This window comes from Anarrhichthys ocellatus, unplaced genomic scaffold (genome assembly GCF_004355925.1).
Source record: "Anarrhichthys ocellatus isolate YVR2014 unplaced genomic scaffold, GSC_Weel_1.0 scaffold46, whole genome shotgun sequence".
In the NCBI taxonomy this organism is placed as follows: Eukaryota; Metazoa; Chordata; class Actinopteri; order Perciformes; family Anarhichadidae; genus Anarrhichthys; species Anarrhichthys ocellatus.
Genome location: NW_022280076.1, coordinates 843,956 through 850,639, shown reverse-complemented (window position 1 = coordinate 850,639; position 6,684 = coordinate 843,956).

Genomic DNA, 6,684 nt, shown 5'->3' with positions numbered 1-6,684 from the left:
TAAATGGCCAGACTTTTCTTTGTAATCACTGTAGAGGTAGATGGATATAAACTCCTTGTATTTAAAAATATATATTTTAGAATCTAGTGACTCATTTTACAGCGAGGTAAGCAAGACCAACCATCTGAGTGGGGTTTGTCTTCGTGTTATTTACAAACCACTCCTACACTAGAAATAAGGATCCCAAACAGATTCATCCTGAAGTGCTGAAGTTCTACCCAGAACCATTTGCTTCTGTAGGGTCATTTTTGAAGAAAAGGGTTTTTGAGGGTTCTTTGTAAGACTAAAGGTTCGATTAAGAACCCTTTTCAACCAAATTACCCTTTTTGGGTGAAATAGTTCTTGATTGTTGAAAGTATGGGTGTCAAAAGGGAACCCCCAAAAACTGTTGATTGTGAACCATGAGTGTTGTAGGTTGCATGGGCTTGCTTAAGCTAATTATTGTTTTATATTCATACAAATTATGTCATATATTACACTCAAAGGCTATACAGCACAATGAAGTAGTGAGCGGCGAACAAAGTTTTAGATTTATCATCTCTTTGAAGGGAACAAGGCGCTCCTCTCAGATCTATATACTCAGAACATTTGTCATGACGCAAAGGGCTGAAAGGACCAGTTGGTCAGGGTTTTTCACATTTTAATGATCCTCTCTGGGACTTATTCCTCTTTCTCTTTCACTCTCTCTCTCTCTCTCTCTCTCTCTCTGTCTCCCACAACCGCTAAGAAGAAATCCCAGAAATATGGATAAGGATTGCCCCACAGAGAGTACATGACCTCATTTCCATGTGTCACAGGGATCTAATAGGCTTGGACACTGCGAGCGAGGATCTGACGTGTTTAAAAATGTTCATACTTCAATCTGTCTGTTTGGCTGTTATTGGTGGGGATAATGAGGCCCTGGCTGCAGAAAGGTTAAAGCAGGTAAAACCACCTCAACCTCCCTTAACTATGGAACCAAAGAGGTCAGATTAAGTCACGGAGTTTAGCCAAGAAACTTAAAAAATGAAACACGGCATGTTTCATGGCAGTCTTAAATTGCAGCTTACTTGCACCAAGGATTATGTTGAATTTACTTAATGCTTGGTTACTTTATTAAAAAAAAACACACACACACACTGCAATTGAATTATTCTGAAAGAGCTAATTAAAACTAATTTGACAAAATACAAAAGAAACACACGAGTATACCTTAGAGAGCTATGTGCAGTAAGTTCGAGAAAATAAATCCTGACATTGGCAGCACTGGGATTTTATACACACCCTGTTTTAACAGCCGCTGACAGACGAACATTAGTGATGAACTGTATGTAACTAGCAACCATCAGCACTATACACCAATTAGAAGGTGACAGGAACCAAGCAGACCTTAACACAAAGCAATTGAGCAATCTCCTTCACAGCTTTTCACAAGCCCACAAAGGAGATGTTACTTTGTTTTTGTTGGTAATTACTACTCTTTCAATTATCCTAGATGAGGGGAAATTATATTATTTAATAGATTAGTGTAAATTTAGCCGTAAATGTATATTAGCTTGTGAATTTGACATGCCTAATAAGTGGATTTATTTATCCTGTGGCTAATTATTTTCATTACATCTCTATGGAGTCATATATTTACCTTTTGCGCTGTTTGTAAAGCCAGGTTGTCCTTTTCAATCATGTATGTTAGTAAATGTAATGAAAAACAGAATTTTCAGTTTTGCTCTGCAAACGAATTAGTTTCATCGTGCTTTGTAATTAAAGTCAATCTGAACCTGATGAGTATACACAGTGTATATTTGAGTGACATTTAAGGCAGCTGAATATTTACTTTAGTTTCCAATATTATATTTTTAATAAAAGTTGCATGGCGTTCCTCTGCACATTGTCTTAATCCTGCTCCTGAATCTCCACAGCTGTCTGCCAATCACAGTTCCATTACCATCTACAAGTCAACCTACTTCCCTTGAACAAAGCTGACATCTTACAGCAAACCACTTAGACACTTCTCCCACAGCTGTTTATACTCACAGAGGGATGTCATCCGTTGAAAGTTTTCAGTTAGCACCGGTCCCATGTTTTTTTTTTAAACTGACAGTAATACTTTTTTCACATCAAGGACCCACAAATAGATATCTGCCCTCGTATAACAACATATAACAGTGACCCCATCTGAGAAGCCTTTTGTTGTTAAATGTGATTGAATATGGAATTTCATTTCTTTCTAGTCCTGAAGAACAGAGATGACAGTGTGACAATTTCAGTGTGGTCTGCCATAGTGCTACAGTTGAATGGACCAACATTAAATCAAACATTAAATGTGTCTCTAACAGTCTCGAACAGGTTAGTGACTAATACAATAGTGTCAGTCCTCTAATCCATCCAATTTAACAATGTAAGGAAAGATGACATACAATCAAGAAAATAATACAACATTCAACAAGGTCGGGTGTAATATCCGTAATATTTTTGCCTATCAAAGTTTGAGTAAATGTCATAATCACCTAATTCACATTGAGTCACAGTTTAGAATGAGGGGTGATTGCCTACCCGTAGCTGAGAACGATGATATTCCACCAGTTTTCATATTATGTTCCTCACTGTCACATAAAGTGAATATAGATAGATCATTATACCTTAAGCGTTCTGGGGTAAAAACTAAATTACTCTGGCACACTCTAACCAACTGACTAACATGTAATTGGGCTTTTCGCGGAATAAAAAACAACTTGTACTGGGTATCAGCCAATGGAAGTCCATGGGAAACTGTCGTAAAACATAAAGCAAATAAACAGCAACACAATGAAAATGCGAAAATGCGGATACGATAAAACCTCTGAATATATTGTATATCTATTGTAAACTGATGCACAAAAGCAATTTCATTTTAAACCATTGTCCAACTATAGCAGCGGAGGAAGAGACACACAATGGCGGAAGAGCACGTCCTGGGCAGATGCAGCATCAATTACGTACTGAATGACAAGAGGATGCTGGCTGGAGTGTAATTAGTTATTAATGGGTATGTCAAAAGTTCACAGTCAAACAACAATACCTCATGGCTTCCTGTGTGTGGAGAGGCAGAAATTCCCTAATCTATTTAATATACTATATATCACATAATAGATAAAAAAAAAAAAAAAAGAATATAAACAAAATAATATCTGGTTGGTTGTAAACAAAGTGAAACAGCCAGCATATGAAAACATGCCTTCCAAAAGCATCTATCCACCCACTAATCTTTAACCCAGCACACTCTGACAGAGATAAACATGTTTTGTTGCAGCAGACACCGCGCAGCGTGAGGCCTTCATTAGGCCCTGTGTAGCCGTGTCCATTGAAGCACTGGGATCTCTGTATGATTGATTGTGGCAGAGCAAAGATCAGTTAGGAGACCTCCCCCATTTTCTGCCGCTGGTCCAAACCCAATAGTCCTTGCTAGGGAGTAGCTAAGGGACCCCCACTCTACACAGAGGCAATATCGTCTGATAAATTGCCTTTCCTGGCAAGATTATACACCGGGGTGTTCCCCACGGTCTTTGGGAGCAATGGTTTAAAGCTCCAGCATTGTGGCAAGGTTGTAAAAGTGGGGAAATCCGTTATAAGAGTGGACATGCAATGATAGGCTTAAATCATGTGGTGTAAAGGCATTAAATCAGCTATAGACATTACAACTAAATATCACACTATCTGTACTTTTTTATGTGAACATCATCATATGTCTATATTCAATGAGCTTTATTATTGATATGGAGACTCTTGAAGTTATTTCAGAGTGAGTGGGGGTGGAAATGTGCTTTCCTAGACAGAAATAAAGAATGATCTTAAATAGTTTTTTCTTGTAAGACAACATCTCATGTGGCCACCAAGATAGCATTGCTTCAAAACACTAAACATGGTGCAACTAATTCAGTCTTCCATTACTTCCTCAAAGTCAACCTTGCACTGATTCTTTGGCTGGCATACAGTGAAAGATCTCCAACTTCCAGCTACAATGTTTTTTGCCCTGCGGGTACTTTAGACAGAGGCGTGTTGTATTTCCAAACCTCAAATAACTCGAGCTCAGAGCATGTGAAAGCCAGCTGACATTCAGACCCTGGAATATCTCGAAGGTTTTCCAAAGGGTTGGCCTGCACACTGGTTCACTGAAACAATGCAAAGTGATGTGGCTGTGAGGGGAATGTCTGCCAAAACTGTTGGGTGCACTTTAATTATGGAGAGGGATTGTGCAACCCGCCTGACTGGCTTGACATTATTCAAAAGTAATTAGTTGCTTGTTATTTTAATTATGGATGAAAGGACACAAGAACAGAATTAACTCTGAAATGGGATTGCTGCATAGCCAGAGAGGGAGAGAACTGAGAGAGGGAAGAGGGATTTTGCAGGTTTTTTTAATTTTTCTGGTCTGCAACCTCCACGGAACAAAATTGCTCTAAAATGAGAGTGTTCTCCAATGCTACTTTGTTCAAATCTATTATGGATTGACTCAAGTTAAGACATTTCTCAATCATGCCAGCCTTTTACATAAACACTCAATGTTTGACAGGCAAAGGAACCTGGTATGCACAGAAAAGTTGCTGCAATCCCACTTGGAAATCCCATCAGTTGTTTCTTAAAGTACCCAAGAGAGACTGTGACTAATACATAAATATACAAAATTTCAGGGTAAACAGAACGTTAATTTATCTGGAATTTTTAAGGTGCTTCAGGAGATTTTGTCCTAACCAGCAAGTGAGCTGTTTTACAATGTAAGGCCCTTCTTACAAACCTGCCACATTTGTGGTCACTTTTGCAGACCATTGCTGCCTAATTGTTTTGATGGGCTTTGTTGTTGTGTGTTGTATGTGTAAATAGGAATATAATAAGATAGCAATCAGAATGGAAACTGGAATAAAAATAATGCTAGGAAATGACATGGTGTACTATAATACAGTATTGTCTCCTGGCCTGAGCAGTATTTACCCAGAGGGGACTGCAGTGCTACAGGCTTCCTACAGCGTCTTCGTCCACTAATCTTTCCAACAGCATCTTGATTCCCCTCTGGAGCTCCAGATAGATTGCTTTAATTAATCACCAACATACTCAATGCACACATAACAAGTGCTAAGTACTGGCCAGGTCAACTGTTAAATGCTCCAGAAGGAAATCTCTGGTGAAATCTTGGAACCACTGAGGTAGACTTTACACAAGGGAAGGTGAGGAGTCGCTGATAGCTAATGCCGTTAATAAGCTTTAATGATGTGCACTGTGCTAACAATAACACTGTGTGTGTGCGTTTGTGTGCATCTGATGCAATGTAACCAGCTGTTCACTCCATGAGCGACCAATTAATGATATGTGACATTTCATTGATTACGTTGCATGTTTACCATTTCTCAATCCAATTGTCTTAAAGATGCCTTGGAATTTAAAGTCAAGACTTTGTGGTTAAATGAGATGCCAGCTGAGCTAGTCACCAACCATTAACAGCTAATTTAGCTCCATTGACCACATGCAGCACCTCCAACTCTTGTCCTAACAGTGAAGCAACCACCTGGCTAGCCATGCAGGTACAAAGACACACAAGTAGATGTGGCAATTTTAGATTTACCGGAGTCCATATTGCTTTTGCTGGGGGCTGGCTGCCTCTCTAGCCCTTGCACCAAGCCAACGCGTCCCAGACACAAAATGTGTGGGCAAATATGTAAATTACTTTGAACAAGAGCATCTTCCAGATTAATGCAATGTATTTCAAGTGACTGTAATGTAATTATAACTGACACCATTTATGCTAGTTATCACTTTTGAAGAAAGTGATAACATTACTGTAAAATGTTGCTCAAAAACTTGTTACAACCCACCACTCTTCTATATAGTAGCTAGTACTCAGTTCTTAGTAATTAGCTTGATGGTGTAGCATAGGCAGTAGCTTGACATGAGGATGCTAATGGTGTGAATGCAGGGTTACTGTTTGCTCATCTGTTTAGTACTGTGTGGTTTCCTCTGAGCCTCATGAAAGGATTGTCATTTGACCCACGCTCAGTTCTTGGCAACTGAGCCAATAATGGAAGTGATTGAGGAAGTCATCGTTAATGGGCTTGATTATTTGCTCTGCCTGCTCAAGCATGTCAAAAAGAGAGATCATACACAGACTAAGTTACACACCCAACTCACACACTTCCACACACACACACACACACACACACACACACACACGCACATACACACAGCGGTTTAATTCCTCTCAGCATTAAGCTTTTAGAAGGCAACAGCAGCGGTTAAGGCATGACAGCTCCCTGGGGACCTTCAGTGCAACTCAGCAGAGAGCTCTTCATGACTACAGATTACCTCCTATTGCATTTCTTTTCCGGTGACAGAGGGCCCATAGTGGCCTCCCTTCAGCCCACACCGGGTCTCGTTCCCATCTTCCTTACCTCTCTTTTTCATTCTTTCTCGGTCTATTTATCCATCTGTCCATAGCGAGCCAATCCTTAGCCACCCTGTGGGAACCTATCAGTCCAAAGATATTTCCTCAAGCTACTGTCGACATTTCGCTTAAAGGAATGGGGAGTCAATGCCCTCAGAAACCATCCATGTCAACCCCGGATGCTTTGTCTGAAATAATTAGGACTTTCATTAGCATCGAGGAGCATGGCTCCATTCGTTACCTGCTTCGACAAGGTTTCCCATAATTGCCGTCTCGAACTTGAGAAGCTCATCTTC